The sequence below is a fragment of the Bactrocera neohumeralis genome, chromosome 6, assembly GCF_024586455.1.
Source record: "Bactrocera neohumeralis isolate Rockhampton chromosome 6, APGP_CSIRO_Bneo_wtdbg2-racon-allhic-juicebox.fasta_v2, whole genome shotgun sequence".
NCBI lineage: Eukaryota > Metazoa > Arthropoda > Insecta > Diptera > Tephritidae > Bactrocera > Bactrocera neohumeralis.
Window position 1 is genome coordinate 5,620,352 of NC_065923.1, and position 17,858 is coordinate 5,638,209.

The 17,858-nt window shown below is 37.4% G+C and overlaps 1 protein-coding gene across 1 annotated transcript in view; it reads left to right on the forward strand.

Annotated features, from left to right (window-relative positions):
- LOC126763044 (uncharacterized) overlaps nt 1-17,858 on the forward strand; it is a 77,695-nt gene that overhangs the window by 35,752 nt on the left and 24,085 nt on the right.

Here is a 17,858-nt window from a genome sequence, read left to right on the forward strand (position 1 = left end):
AATCCTCCGCAAAACCTTTTTCTGGAAAGCTCCTAGTACACATTGGTTGCCGTAATCGTCAACTCTTCTCTACCACTTTTCAGGAGAGGAATAATGAGCTATTTGTAGAGTCAACTTTCAACACACTCAGTTCGAAGTAGCACCTGTTGGCAATAGTTATTCTGCATTGAAATTCAAAGCTGACATTTTTGGTGTTCTTCATGCTGGTTCCAAGACTTCAAAGTTTCACAGTCATAACTGGCACAGTGACGTAGGAATCAAGCGCGAATGTGCTGATTATTTATCTGATGACGTGAGATATTGCTTCTTGTGCTCGTGCACAATCAGGTCCATTTGCTTCGTTTCTTTGTCTAGCCTAGAGAAAGCAGTATTAATGGTATATTTGTTTAGCCAATAATCTCAATATCATCGGCATATGCCGGCAATTGTACATTATTATTATATTGTACATTTTCCATTTAGCTCTTCGGCTATTAATGTTTTCTCCAGCAACAGGTTGAAGAAATGACTCGATAAGGAGTCACCCTTAATGAAGCCTTTGGTATCGAAGGACGTGTAGAGATTTTTCATAACTCTAACTGCGCTTCTGGTATTGTCCGATCGGATGCCAAGTTCAGACCTAAGAGATTGATGAATATCTTTTAAATACTGAATTTACCAAGTCAAAACCCACCCTGATAAAGTCCAATCAGTTCGCTGCCAATGGGCTTTAATCTCGCACACAGTACGCTCAATAGGACCTTATATGCGTTATTGTTACTATACGTATATTTATTAAATAATTTACAAATATTTGGATTCTTCTTTTTAATCGTTTTTATACTCTCGCAACAAAGTTGCTAAGGAGAGTATTATAGTTTTGTTCACATAACGATTGTTTGTAAGTCCTAAAACTAAAAGAGTCAGATATAGGGTTATACTATATACCAAAGTGATCAGGGTGACAAGTAGAGTTGAAATCCGGATGTCTGTCTGTCCGTCCGTGCAAGCTGTAACTTGAGTAAAAATTGAGATATCATGAGGAAACTGGGTACACGCATTCCATAGGAAGGTTAAGTTCGAAAATCGGCCCACTGCCACGCCCACAAAATGGCGAAAACCGAAAACCTATAAAGTGTCATAACTAAGCCATAAATAAAGATATTAAAGTGAAATTTGGCATAAAGGATCGCATTAGGGAGGGGCATATTTGGGCGTAATTTTTTTGGAAAAACGGGGCCCCGCCCCTACTAAGTTTTTTGTACATATCTCGGGAATTACTATAGCTAAGTCAACCAAACTCTATAGAGTGTTTCCTTCAGGCATTGCCATATACAGTTCAAAAATGGAAGAAATTGGGTAATAACCACGCCCACTTTCAGGAACTACTCCACCTTTCAATGAAATTCGGTATATAATATTTTCTTAACACCTTGATGACATGTACGAAATATGGGTGAAATCGGTTCACAACATTTTGAATTCCATCTGATGCCTTCTCTGTATAATATATACATTAGGAACTAATGATGATAGCGGAATAAAACTTTACATAAATACGGTATTTGAAAAATATGTAAATGGCGGATAATGAAATCTCGATTATCACTTTATCAGAGTATAAAATGTTCGGTGACACCCGAACTTAGCCCTTCCTTACTTGTTTACTTTAGCAACATTTCCCGCTTCGAAAATTGTGCATTATTTCCTAAAGGGTTGCTAATCGGCTTGCGTTTGGCGATATGCGTACAAATGTGTGTGGTCGCACGGGGAATTGGACGTTAAACGTTGCCGTATTCGCATATGCAGTTATTATAGGCAATAAAGCAAAACGGGGGCTTCTGCTTAAACTAACTGCCGACTTTAAAGACGAAACGATCATTTAAGTTTTAACTAGTGTGGCGTGAAATGATGTAGAAGAGCAGCTGCCAGTCGGCAGCCAGAAGCCAGCCATACGAAGAGCCAACCATTAACTTCGACAGAACCGCTTCAGCGAGAGGCGAGCGGGTCAGCAAGCGCTGACGGCTATTGGTCACTTTACAGTTTCAATGGAGTTGTGGCTTATGCTTCTTCTTCTTTCATTCTAGTTGCGCAATTGTTTAAAATTATTTCGTGGCTGTTGCAATCGGCGTTCGCGGCTTCATTCGAGTTGTTAGCACTTCTGACCCACACTTACGCTCGAACGCTCAACTGATTGCTTATGGTGTTGCAGCAATAGTGATTACATACATGTGTATATGTACATATTTATAACCATTTCATTTCATTATTATGGCCATCAGCAGTCAGCGGCAACAGCAACAGCAACATCAATAAAGCTTGAAAGCGTTGGCAGCTGAAATATAAAAAGCGCGTAGCAGCAACCGCAGCCGCAACAAATGCTGCGCGTATGCTTTTATTTGTATGTATTACATGTGTATGTGTGTGCTGCGCTGTCGTTGTTTTCGCTCGGCGGCGATATTCTTTTTATTGTTATTGTATCTGCCATATTTCGCCATTTAAGTCGAGTTTATGAATGAGTTGCAATAATAAAAGGTATTTTATAACCCCTTTTACGCCGCCCAGCGACCTTTGCTCACACATTCGTGCATATTTTTGGTTTGAGCATTTTTATTTCATTGTTGTACTTTCACGTTTTATATTCTGCGCTACGAGCATTTGTACTTTCGACGTTGTTCGGCGAGTTAATGGCCGGTAGACCCAGCAGTTCAATGGAAGTGGCGCAAATAGCTGCACTGCATTGCCAACTAACAGTGTTGTTGTTGCATTATTTTTCGCGCTTAAAGCCGATATGGAGACACATATAGTATTGTATATGAAATTAAGCACCTGAAATCGTTTGCTTTTTAAGATAAGAATTCATTCATTCAATAATCCGGCATAACGATAATGAGCGCAATAGTTCCTGTTTAAAGTGCATATTTATTTACCGTTATTATCAAATAACGTTTTTCTATAAATGCAATATTCTTAGATATATGTATTTATTGAATATATTTCAGTGCCTTTTCCAACCCTCGAAAAATTTTTTGAAGTCTTTAAGTGTGTTTGCTCTTCAGTTCTTACGGATTTGTTGTCTTCTTTGACAAGGCTTGTAGTCTTTCAAGCTGGTGCCAACTATAGAGTTTTTGGGGCTTACAGGTGACTATTCTCCGATAATTCAAACGTGATCTCCATCTCGAAGATCCATTTCGAAGATCAGCCGTAACACAACCCTTTAACGTTCGTCATCTCGGAATTGTCAGATTAAAAGCACGATTTATCGGGAGTACCACTTTTCTATTACTACCGTAGCATACCATAATGTTCTTAGTTCTAACTTAATCCCAGCTTTCGATTTACATAAGTATTTGTAAAAAATAGGAGTCAAATAATTACTCGTTATGCCAGCTCAAGCTCTCACACTTGATTGCAAGCAAACATCAGCTCGATGTTGCTATGTCTCGACTGTTCGATGATTCATTCCATTGGTCTCAGATAAAAAATTAATAGAGTCAATTGCAATGTTTCGATAGTTCCTGCAAGCTCAAATTCAAACCTCAATCGTTATATAAAAAGCGAATAAAAATTTTGTCGAAATGCGTTTAAAAATTGCTGATTTTCATGAAGAATGCACCGTAAAATGTATTGCAAAGATTTATAGATTTGTATACAAAGCAAAGCTCAAAGAGCTGACCAAGGCCATAGGCAAACAAATCTGTTTCTTCTAACTAAAATATCAAGCAGATACTCTCTTATGCTTTCCTGTTCACAATTTCTATTTGAGTATATTCTTAATCTTTCTTCAAGCCTCATCCCCGCAGTATCTAATATATTACAATCTCGATTCCTTAGAGAAAGTGTAATGAAACTTTATAACCCCCCGATCTTGGTCGCAAAAAAACATTTTCTAAGACAAAAAGTTATTTACCAATAAGCTTGAAGCACGCAAAAGAGCAAATTCAACTAAAAATTTATCGGTTTTTTGGTTTTGTTTCTTAAACAGTGTGCTTCAAAAGTACACAGAAATGTCAAATTCAAAAATATCAAATATCACTTCTAGTCTAGAAATTTAAAAAAAATTGTAATTTTTTTTATATTTTCAAAGTTTAACTATTCAAGAATATGTGTACAAGAGGATTTTTCAAAATTCAAATTATTTTCGGAGATATAGGCATTTTTCTGACCCGGCATCCAAACTGGTTCGGCCGGAACTAGTCGAACAAAAGACTTTACGCGAAACTTTAAATGCGTTTTTCTCAAAACTGACTTTTTCGGAACGATACCCACGGTTTCTCAGGTTCTACTGCACCGATTTACTTGAAATTTTTATAGAGTCTTCTTTATAGGCTTGTCTATGGTTGGAGCTAGCCCCATCCAGAAATTTTATTTTTTATTATTTTTAAAAAATTCGAAACAGTCAGAAAAAGTGATCCAAAAAAACTTTTTTTTTCAGGCAGTCGCCATTTTGTGAAAAAAATTCTTTTCCACTTTTCCGTAGTTCCGGCCATTGCGACATTATTCTAGATTAATAATCTGTTTTTTTTTGGCTTCAGATAACTAGGAGGGTTGAAATCATGGGTGTGGTCACGTGGAATTTTTTAGAGACCCCCCACTTCGTCAGCTCATAATTTTTGGAATTCTTTAGTTTTTAATTTTTTTCTGTACTCTTCTAAAATTAACAAACAACTAATAAAAAAATGGATGGTAAAAATATTAATTGCCTTTTTTGCGACACTTTAAAAATTACCTGAAATTCATGCTTCTAGACCAGAATACCTCCTTCAGCAATAAATTAAAAAAAAATAACTATGAAAGAAATATTTCAATTTTGCATTTTATTGTTTTAGTTTAATTTTCACTTAAACAATAAAATTTCTTCTTCCACTTTCGGCGACTGTTGCTCACAGCTTCTTTGCCACACTGTATTTGTGCACTTGTGAGGAATATATTTTATGTATTTTCCAATATTCAAAGAGCTAGCTGCCTTGGCTGCTTCCTCTTTCATACACTTCTACTGTGCCTTTGTGGCCGTTACCTTTTTGTCAATGTTGGCACTCGGGTTGTTATAGCCATTGTTGGCTGGCAACTTCCTGTTCATTCATAAAAGCATCGACGACAATGCAACGCTGCACTCCGCTGGTACGCAAAGCGCCGTTACGTGCAGCGTTAGCTGAGTACATGAATATATGGATGAGAAAAATGTAGGTGGAAGACAAGAGCGGAGTTGGGAGGAGAGGCAGTGATTAATTAAAATTGTCTAGATCCTTAACATTTCTTCAGTCTGTAAAATATTTAACCACGAAAGAACTTGAAGAAGATAAATTGCTTTATTTTGAAATCTAAAGCATATTTGAGTGATTCTCAGAAGAAAGCTTCGTTCTTAAGGAAACTATCACTGAAATCATATATTTGGTAGAGGGGTAGAAGTCTTCAAGTTTTGAGGCATAGATTTCTCGATTCACAAAGTTGGCATTGCATTAGTGCCGAGTGCGTTGACTCTTTAAATACTTTCCAGAGGGTCATTGGAAAGTTCGGACCAGCGGTCTCTTATAGTTATAATTAATAAATTTTGAAATTTATTTTAGAAACTCTCCTCCTCGTTTGATACGCCTATGCCACATCGTAGAAATCATATGTGCGTCCACACTTCGCGCCTAACTTCTGTGTGCACTTTTTACATCCGTCGGTCACTCGCTCCATTTCTTCGCTTCGCTTCACACTACAAACATGACGAGCAGATTTTGTGTGTTATGCTTATTCTTCTTCTATTTATTTCTATCAACAACATTGTGCTCATTCATTCTTAAGCTATCGTCTTCGGCGCGCGCCTCTTGCACTCCGCCAATCAGCTGGGCTTTGGCTGTAAAGAATTGCAGTGCAGCCACACACACACACACACATATATGTACATACTTATGCTTGACCAAATCTTGTAGCAGAAGCGCCAAGCGTTTTGGCAATGGCGTGTTTGTTGTAGCAACATTTAGCGAATGCGTACTTACAACTCACAGCAGCAAGCGTCGACGAGCTGAAACGTAAGTGAACTGTGCACAAGGCCTTATCGGGATATCGACGTTTGCCGGAGTGTATCCGTGTATTGATGTGCGGCGAAGTGCTTGTTTGGTCGCTGACGCAGATACTTAGATACAGTTTTGTCCGCACGACATTCTCGCATTTCCTTAAAGCGGCAGCAGTGGCAGTAGTAGCGGCACTTGCAGAAAAAGAATAAATCGTTGCTTGGCATTTTGCACTCAATTTTTGCACACTCGAATGTGTAGGCATGTTTGTATATATGTGTGCATTTATGTGTATGTGCATGTATGTTGTTGTATCGGATGGATGGCTGACTTGATGGTCAACACAACTGCGCAGCCAACCGACCAAACAAACGAATAAGCAAACAAATAAACGAATGAACAAATGCTCAGAAGGACAAACGGACAGACGTGCTACAAGCCAGCGGACAAATAGCAAGGCGATCGAATCAATGCACAGTGTTTAACTTTTGTTTAAAGAGTATGCAAATTACAAGTGTGAGGAATGACACACGCTACCAGGTCGAATGATTGCGAGATTATCAAGTTTACAGTTTCCACTGAACCAATTAAAAGTGAGGGGAGAAATGAGCTAAGAACTAAGCTAAGAGCGGTGTGAATGTTTGTCAGCTTGAAAAAAGCGGCGCTTTGAAATATTGGATCCGCCGCTGTCATGGCGAAAACTTCTCATGTGGTAAAATTATCTAAACATCAGTTTCTAGAATGTCTCATCTTCTTCTTCACTGGCGTAGAAACCACTCACGCGGTTATAGCCGAGTTAACAACAGCGCGCCAGTCGTGTCTTCTCTTCGCAATGTGGCGCCAATTGGAGTTTCCAAGTGAAGCCAGGTCCTTCTCCACCTGGTCTTTCCAATGGAGTGGAGATCTTACTTTTCCTCTGCTTCCCCGGCGGGTACTGCGTCGAATACTTTCAGAGCTGGAGTGTTTTCGTCCATTCGGATGATATGACCTAGCCAGCGTTCCAGCTTTTTTTTAATTCGCTGAACTATATAAAAGTCGTCTTACATCTCATCGTTCCAACGAATGCGATATTCGCCGTTGTCAACGCGAAAAGGACCATTAATCTTCCGCAAAACCTTTCTCTCGAAAACTCGTGACGTCGACTCATCAGATCTTGTCATCGTCCATACCTCTGCACCATTTAGCAGCAGGAATCATGAGTGACTTACAGAGTTTTCTAGAATGTTTACCGTAGTAGATGCCTCCACCAACTTTTTAAGTGGGCTTCAATCCATCCGTAATTTGGTTCTTTTGCCACATATCCGTCCTTATTTATATATATACGGTTGGTGTAAAGCTAGAAAAAATCGCTCAGGAATGAATTTCATAATGCATTAATATATTTGATAAGGAATGGAGTTAAAGTTTCAAGAATTGCGGAGTGTCTCTTGCTGGAACCATCCATGCGCATAATTTCTTGGGCGACACAAATAGCGCCGTTCAAATTACAAATATTTTGCAAAAAAGATTTGCCTCAAATTTGGCTTTAATGAGAAACACCATATCTATCCGATGGCTTGTTTTTTAAAGTATTAGGCAAACGACGTCTTCTCACCTTTCTTCACACGAAAGTTACCTCTTTTAATTTAGGCCTTCAATATATTGGTTCGAGAAATGCGTGCATTCCATTAATGGAGCAGCAACCTCTAAAATAGATGGCTGTTGGTGAATAGGACGCACATAAATATTCAAAACCTTGAAGAGTTGCGAACAATACACCCTCAAGAAAAAGTATTACACCTTCACTCATTTAAAGGGTGTAAACTCAACACAGGAGACTCGAAGACACCACTGTAATGAAATTAAACTGTAGCACAGTGTAGCGCTGAATCTAAGCGTGAAACTATTCTATGTGCAGAGCTTCTTCATTACGCTATTCACATTATTGCCACTCCTCTCGTCGCTGCCCCTTGACTTTTCTCAATATACATACAAGTATACTCACTTCCGCTCATCATTGTCAGGCAGTGCTTCATACTTCCGGGCATTTACCCTTTTTCATGGTTGTGCCACACAATAGTTAAATAAAAAACAAGAAGCAGTGCGAAATGAAAGCAAGTAATACGCAAACAAAAGAAATAAGAGTCGAAGTGAAGACCGAAAAGGTTGTTGAAAAGCGCTAAGAGAAACAATGTCAGCGCAGCATAAGAAAACAGCGGTGACTACTACCCACATGCAGTGGGAATAAAAGCTGCTATAAAATGACTGAAACCGTATCATATCGCCTCATGACCGACATCAATCCCAAACGCAGTCGAAATCCATCGCACACTCACACACACACATATACAAGCAACCGCATCGTATAAGCGAGTATTTACGAATAAATACTCGTTCAGCTCGCGCTAAGTGTGTGCGGAAGCACCGAAGCAAATGTTCTTCATCGACACCGTCATTGACATCCACATTCACGATGGCTTTCCCACTCGCCCGCTCCACCGATCTCCCGCGCTATCGGTTTTCGACTTTGTTGACTTTGACGTTATTATTGTTGCTGTTGCTGTTGTTGTTACTGCTATTGCAGTTGTTAATGTCATTGCTACGGTGTTACATTTCTCAACCCACACACACACACACATATCCACATGCACACAAGTAGGTTTTCAGCAATTGTTCTTCAATGACATGAGCTGCTGCTATAAATACGCGCGCTGGAGTATTGTTGCCATTGTTTAGCCACCAAGCATTGTTGACAGTTTTGTGGCGTTGGTGGCGTTTAAACTTTTGATTTTCGATGCCGCATGTTGATCTTAATTTCATTGGCATGACAGCATACCGTTAAATGCGTCAAATGCGTATCGCCTTTCACTTTAATGCCGATTTCTTAAACTTTATAACCGGAATGCATCAAAATGCCTCGGAAACGAATGCGCAGTGGTGGAAAATTTGCTGAAGTGGAGCTTTCTTATTTGATTTCCAAGTGTTAAAAGTTGACACCACTTCCTGTCATTTGAATGTATGTAGAACTTAATGAGAACAGTTGTGAAGTGTCATAAAGGCTTTACCTAACGGCATTTGAATATTTCTTCTCTATCTCGGTTGTCCGGCATCACTTTGAGTCGAGCTACAACCCAGTACACGTAAGATATCTTAATTTATAAAAGCTAATACGCATATACATATGTACTTTATGCCACGATGTCTGAATTTGGCTGTGTTGACGTTGAGCAATGCCAAAAGTTCCGTCAGGGAAGAACCTCTCCGAGCCGTTCGATACCAAATGAGGTTTCAGACAAGGTGAGTTCGTATCGTGCGGCTTCTTCAATCTACTACTGGAGAAACTAATTCAAGCTGCAGAACTTAATCGAGCAGGTACAATCTTCTATAAGAATATACAGCTTCTGGTATACGCCGATGGTATTGATACAGCCATAACTTCGAAGTCGTAGATAACTTCGTCTGGAACAAGTATTAACACCAATGTCAGCCTCGAAATCCAACACAGAATTACTCTTGCCAACAGGTGCTACTTCGGACTGAGTAGGCAATTGAAAAGTAAAGTCCTCTACGGACAAACAAATACCAAACTCTATAAGTCAGTCATCATCACCGTCTTGCTTTATGGTGCAGAGGCATGGACGATGACAACATTTGATCAGTCGACGTTACGAGTTTTCGAAAGAAAGGTTCTGCGGAAGATTTATAGTCATTAGCGGATTGGCAACGACGTATACCGCATTCCATGGAACGATGAGCTCTACGAGTTATACGACGACATTGACATACATAGTTCAGCAAATTAAGCGGCACTTCATGTCGTCCGAATGGATGAAAACACTGCAGCTCTAAAAGAATTTGACACAGTACCTGCCGGGGAAGTAGAGGAAGAGGAAGAACTCCTCTCCGTTGGCGAGATCAGGTAGACAAGGACCTATCTGCACTTGGTATCCCGAATTGGCGCCAAATTGCCCAAAGAAAAAACGACTGACGCGCGGTTGTTAACTCGGTTATAACCGAGTTCTTCTTTACTGAACTCTATCTAAAGAAAAGGCAAGAAATGAACCATCACACTGGTCTCATATTATCAAAAGATTATGCGGTCTTATGAATACTACAGTTTCGTTGAAGATTTTGGCGTTGTCTCGAAGACATTATACACGGAACGCCTATGAGACCAAGGAAACCCAAAGCTGCATTTAATCCTTCACAGTTTTGTTATTGCAATACGTTTTTTCTTGTTATCTAATTTATAGAAACTTAACGGAAACTCACCTCATATTACACAGCGCAAATAACTTATTATTTAACAAATCGATCATCCGTCCCCATGAGGTGTCAACGTCAATGCAAGAACAACATCACCTTCCTTATCAGAGTTCAACAAAATTAAGAGGAAATTCATCATCGACAATTTAATGATTTCGATTCTTCTTGACCAACCGACCAAAGACCATTAACCACTTCCAACGCCATTTCCCGTTTGCTGTTTGCGACGGAACCCTCAACTGGCGGGGGAGAAATCTCAAATGGGAAAAGTTTAAAGGCTTACATTTTCCTTGTTCGGGTAGGGTAGGGTAGGGTAGGGTGGAGGGGTATATAACGTCATGTGTGTGTATGTGACATCATATGTGTGTATTTTTATGCACTTCTCACAGGTTGACTTGTGGTATGTTCCAATTGACTAACTAAGTAAATGACAGACCGACTTGACAGACTAGTTGTGAGACCGACCAAAACGACTGACTGACTGACCCTTCTGACTGATGGTTACGAAGGGTTATTTATTGTTCGAACAATTTTGTTTCCCCACCTCTTTCCGTATCAGTGATCGCTGTGCTTGCTTATCGTCTCCGATAGAGCTGCGATGGCAGTAAAAATGTAGCAAAAGCTGTAAAAATACGAAAATGCACACTGAAAGCGAACAAAAACACCGAGCGACACACACTCGCACACAGACGAATGGGAAACGGTGCGGAGATAAAAATTGAGTTCGCTTAAATTGCATTCGTTTTCAAATTTAATGGAGTTTTAACTGTTTGGCAAAAGGGGAATATTTTCAGTGCTTAAATGCTGACAGCGGTTTGTTGTTGCTTTTGTTGTTGTTAAGCTGCGTTGCTGCGCTGGACACTTTAGCAGCTGTCGATCGTAATGATTGTGAGCAAGAAATTTAATTTAAATACAATATTATATAGTTGAATACAGGGTGCATATGTCAGTGTATTGAATACACATACACACATACATATACGAGTGCATAAATTGCATATCCTTATGAATGCTATACGTTGCTGCATATTTAAGTGGCCACATTACGCAAACGTAAGGTTTCGGCGTTATTATATTATAGAGTTGTTGTTATTGTTGTTGCTGTTGTTGCTGTTATGCACATACATATGTGTGTGGGAAACTGTAATTACAATTTCTGTTGAAGCGTTGATTAAAAACCTCACAGTGAAAAGGCAAGCGAATGTAAATATACTGAAAAGGTCAAATCAAATGTATTTATGTGCAGATGCATATATACGAGGGTTGCCTTTTATGTTTCGAGATTAGAGAAGAAACATAAAGATAGATAGATTTTAATGGTAAATATTTTGAAAATCACTTTATTGTTTTTCAAAATATTTACCATTAAAATCTATACACTTTTCCTTGTGTTCCATCCAATTCTTGAAGCGCTTTTGGCACTCTGATTGAGTTATCCTCAAAACCTGCGTTCTGAACGCCTCTTCAGTGTGAAAAAATGTTGACCTCTTAGTGTATTTTTTACGAAGGGGAATAGGGGAAGAAATCACTCTGTGCCAAATCAGGACTACAGGGACGATAACTCTGCAATTGTCTCAGTCGATATGTGAGAGCTCGCATTGTCGTGGTTGATAGTGAACCGTCTTCGGCGGTTGGTTTTGCTGATTTCTCGAAAGACAGTTGTCTTTGTTGTTGGTTAACAAATGGTTTTGTACCATTCGCAGTTCTAAATTGTTCTTCTACGTTGGACGTTCTACGCGTAAATCCAGATTCATCACCTAACACGGTATCATATACGTGTCTCGAAACACCACTATGCAATTTTTTTAATATTTCTGTCGAGCAATCGACGTGAGCCTTGTTTTGAGCGATGGACAAATTGTGTGGTACGCAACATAAACCAATTTTTTTACTGTCTAATGTACAAAAATGTATCTATGCTAGTCCCGCTAATGTCTATAATTGTCTCAATCTCTTGATAAGTCACATGAATATCTGGCAATAACAGTTTGCTCGCAACTTCAATAGTGATTTTGCATAATTTTCACGAAATTCGTCTTGGAGTGATCTACGATCTTGGTTAAATCCGATAAACGCTGGTCCTTTATGCACTGTTGCTGAGGTAATCCACGGTAAAAAAAATAATCGCGTGAAAATTTACTTCCATTTTTTGACCGAGATGAATATTTTAAGTTACTGTAAACAATATCCATAAATAACGCTCGTATATCAAAACATTCCGAGTATTTATAACATCGCATATGTCAAAGTTTACGATAAAGTTGTAAGGTAGCAAATTGCACAGTTGGGATTGCCAAATTCCCAAATATAAAGGGCAACCTACGTATACACATAAATACATGTAAATATGTAATAATGAAAAACATAAAACAGTAACTTGTTACTGTGAGGCAAATTAAATTATGAAAACTAGGTGCTGTGTAGTCGGTTATATAATCGTGCAATGTCTCTTTTATGTCAAAGCTTCCCTTAAAGAATTATATTAAGAGTTGGTTGTAGAACTTGAAAGTTGTACTGAGACCAATTTAATACCTACTACATAATTGTCTCTATAAATATGATATTTTTACAAATTTATGACGAGTGAGCCTGTGAGTTTTTCAGAAATCAACCTATTTTGGTTCTCTGATCTTATTATTTCCATCATCTAGCTAACATACAGTGGATACATCCCCTAGGAAGAGCAAATTTAATTTATTATTTACTTAATGAGAACAATTTTATTAATAAAGTCAATTTTTTTTGGACATAAACTTTAAAAGGTTTGGAAACTGCCTCTCAAAAAACACCAAAATTCGCAAATTTTCTGACCTGCAAGTGGATATTGCCCCTGAAATATATCAAATATAAACTAACCTAACTTTTATTTTATCCGATGAAAAAGTGATTTACAGTCGTAAAATATCTAGTCTCAGAAATGCCAATTCAACTTCAAACTATGACCTTGAACTCATTTCCTTGTGTTATTACTTTATTTTAATTCCGAAAACTTTTAAATATAAAAGTTAAAGACTAATTCGGTTTGCTCAACCATCATTTATGGAATGCACGGATTATGTAATTATCACAAGTACCCACAATTTATTGGAAAAATTAATTTGAACAGCACTTGTGGCATTAAAGAGTCGTTCAATTGATAAGTTTAAGGTGAAAATACATCATCCGCACTCAAATATGCGAATATGAGAGAAATGAGTTACAGCCAACAGTAAATTAAACTTCAGCGGTTGCGTTGATGGATACACGCATACATGTGTCACGTGTGTGAGTGTGTGTGCGGGCAAGTGAATAGCTCGTTGAGTGTTGAGTGCCTTTTGAGGGGAATTTTGAAATTTATTAACAGCGCTTATTCCCTCATAATAATAAGGCTGTCAGTGAGTGCTCACACACACACATATACATATATGAACTTACGACACACACACACACACAATGGCATGCGTGTATGTAAAGCGCGCCCATTACAATGGAGCGAGGACATGATTGAATGTCCTGTGGTGTAAGAAGTTATGCGCTCGCTATGTGCATGTGTTGGTGAGCGCACATTCCAAGCATATCACACGCAAACCACTTTGTTTAGTTCATGAAATTTAGCTTCGTTTGATGAATTTCTCGAAATAAGCTCTTAAGCTGCATAATGCCAGCGAGACACGCAAAGTGGTCGCTTTTTTGACATTTCTTCTGGATTTGCGCATTTAATTGAATTAAATACTCGTACAATTACAATGGCAAGCGCGCAGGAAAGTCATATTTAACTGTAATTAAGGGTGATTAATGTTCATAAGTAATTGTTCAATTATAACGCGATATATCAGATTTTAATGAAGTTTTTCAACTTTTGCTCACTTTTCTTTATATACATATAAACACATTATTATGTATATGCAGATATAAATATATATTTGATATATTAGGGTGGGTTAAAAAAACGAAATTTTTTGTTTGTTTGGTAATTTTTTGAAAAATTCAAATCTCTCTTACATCTACTTGAAAAAATATCTCGTAGAGCATTAAATTTCCTACAAAACTATGAGTTTCTTGACATTTGTTGACTTTCTATTGAGTTATAAAACTCAAAAGAAAAAAATTGCCTTAAAATAATAAAACTTTATCTGTTAATATATTTTAGACCGCTAGGTTCAGATAAAATCGCAAGAAACTTCTTTTTCCGAGTACTCAATTTGCTATTGAGTCTACTAAACGAAGCATTTTTTCTACATATTAGTGGGAAGTGAGATTTGTGGTTTTCTGATAGTAAGAAAAAAAGACAAATCTTTGGCTTAGGAGCTCATCCTTAGAGAAACTTTGATAGAGCTCTCTATAACATATTTTTCAGAGTACCAAGCGAAAAACAAAGATTTTATTACGCATCCTAATGCATACACATATATAACCCATATTCCTTCCGATTACAACCCATTAATTGATCTGCTCAAACCAAAAATGGAATTAATTGCTAAGGAGTTTGTGTGTAAAAATTATTGACGAATCTGATTCTTTAAAAAACACGCCGCCGCAGAATTAAGCTAATTTGCCTAATTAATAGGAGGCGATAAATTTTGTTGTGCAATTAATTACTGCAATTATTTAAAAGTATATGCGAATATAGCTATTTGAAAGTATATATGTACATATTTAAGTTTGCCGTTGGCTTATGATTCTATCACTAACTCTTTGAAGAGCTAAGTCTGTGCTGGTCAAGTCGACGATCTTTTCTTAAAAAACAACTTGAAAATATATAGTTTCATGAAAATAAGCCTTGATTTATAGCTTGCACATTCTTACACTAACCTATTTTCGTCGAAATCACGACTACGAGAGGAAAAAATTCAGTGAAATGATTCGTTCGGTTTGACTAAATTATTTAAGGGAGGAGTTAAGGTTTCAAGGTAAAAAAAGACTTGTTTGCGAATTTATTTCTTAAATATGGATTGAACATTTTATTTTTTATTTTATTCGGACCTTTTTTTGTACATTATTGAGCACACTTTTGACAATGAAGGGTAATTTTTTCATGCAGAAATATTGAAGCATAAGTCGGTAACAGAGCTTACCCCAGAATGTCTTGAGAAAAAAACAATAACTCGGCTGGAAATTATTTGAAAATAAAAATCCAAGAAAAAATAGTCAAATTGTCTCCGCAACGTTCTCTAATAATTTTTTTCCTAAAATATTTTTGGCGGCCATTTAAAGTGTAAACTGGAAAACACCTTTAATGTAAAACAAGTAAGGAAGGGCTAAGTTCGAGTGCAACATTCTATACTCTTGCAACTTGCAAGAATCAAAGCCAGGGAAATACTTTAAGGTGTAAAACCAATCATATAGAGTCAGCCAGATGTTCGAAAATCCTGATATTAGATGTTGTTCCAAAGAAAATTTTAGAATCCTGATATCTATATATCGTTATATATTGTGCAGTGAGGTGTGTTTTTAAGTGTCCAAAGAACAAAGAGCCAACATTAAATTTTATTTTGAAATTGGTAAAACTTTTACCGAAACGTTGCAATTGATGAAACAAGTTTATAGCGATGATTGTCTATCCCGTAGCATAGTGCACGAGTGGTTTCAACGTTTTCAAAGTGGTCGTGAGACATAAATGACGATCAACATGTGTAGAGAGGCCATTCAAAAGGCTTGCACCGGCATACTGGCGGCAATACCGGCCAACGAGCTAAAATACTCGTTCGACATGCTTTTGGACCATGTAAAAAGCTGTATTGAAGCAGAAGGAGACTATTTTGAATAAAATAAATTGATTTTGCCGAAAAAACCATGTGTTCTGTTTACTTTAGAACAATCCTTGTATAGGAGCTGGGCCAAGTTTTCGCTCAAATTTATCTACTTTAGGCACTGAAACACACTCTCTTATTTTCATTGGGATGACTCACATATTGATAGTATTCGAAAGTTGAAATTGTGAAGAAGAATTGTGAATAGATCATAAGATATTTTAATATCAAATTACATAGTTAATCTAGCAAACTTATCGGCTAATGTCGAAATTTGCATTCGGTATTTCGATGACACATAGTATCTTTGGAAAGGACTCTATATTTTATTGGGTTAAAGTCTGTCAACTCGCCAGAATTCCTCAAAATTATTTAAGGAATAATTTTTAGCTCTTAGTGCTCAACCAATCTTTTTAAAATTTATATAAAAAAGTTTTATGATACTTAGAGGTTTGTATACCTATATGTATTATAAATGTCGAATAACATGGAGTTTGAGGCTTTTCAAGCAAAAGTTTAAAGAAAAACGTATATGATTAAGTATTATCATACTATCATTGAATAGCGAGATATTCCGATTTTCTCCTTCAATAGTATGCCAGATAAAATAAGAGTAATTAAAATTCTTCAGATGTGTTTTTGATTAAGGTTAAGGAGGCAGAAGCAGCCAAAAAAACATGTGAGAGAAACATATTTTAGAGAGATATTGGCTTGTAACATTGCACCAATTTTTGATTCATTACAATTCCACAAAGATCACGAACAACGACGAATAATGGTGGTTTTTCGGTGAGGGCGTAGATCGAAGGAGCACAAAGCGGGCCTTTTTGGACTTGTTGACATTTAAATTGTTTTCATATTTTGCATGTAATAAAACGCATATTCCTTATTCCTTCTCAGTAATGATTCAAATGATAGAGCTACAAGCAAAAAAATGGCACCCATCGCTTTCTTATAACTTTTCATGGGAAGAAATCAGTTTCTGACAAAAGTGCGTTTCAGCATGCATATCAATCAATTCAAGTGAATTTTATTATTAACAGAACCCGAAAGTATTACTGCTTCCCCGAAACTGTATCCATATAAAGCTTTTAAGTGTTATACTCTCCTCATCCTCTCCTTTACGACACGCTCAATGGAAATGCACAGGCTCTAGCTTTATTATGCTCTGATATTTCAGCACATCATCAACACAAGAAATCACTAGTCAATTTGAATTTTACCAAGAATGATACTACTAACGACAGAGCCAATCAATTTTACACCCCCACCAACAGCAACAACATACCCGCACACAATGTGACAATAAAGATTTGTATGCAATCTATTTGTAGGCGATATAATTTAATATATTTGCATCGATGTATGTGTGTTGTGTTGGTGTTTTCCTGTAACAAGCAGCGATTACAACAACAACGCCAGTTGCAGCAGCCATTAATCGGATTTTCTCTATGGTTGGTTATTTGGTTGGCGAATTCCGTCGCGAGTCTGCCGGTAATTGGTTGTATCGGCGTGTGCGTGTGTCCGTGTGGGTGCAACGTGTAAGCGGGTGTTCCAGCTTTCAATACACTAATCAAATCAGACATCACATCATTTGGCCGTTCATGCTCACATTTCTAGTTAATACGCCAAAATAAATCAATTCATGCGAACGCCTGCGATTTTTTTTAGTTTTTTTCTGTTTTGTTATGGATATTCACTAGGAGATTTATGAAGCCCTCGTTGTGTTTGATAGTACGAGTATATACAGGGTTAATAGGTTGGTAGACTTTTAAAAATTAAACATAATAAGATTAAATTATCTTTGGAAATTAATTTCTTAGATGAGTCTTTCCGAGAATTTTCATGACTTCACCTAACTCAACAAAAAATAGTTCAGCTGTGTTAATTGGCACGATGCTGGAGG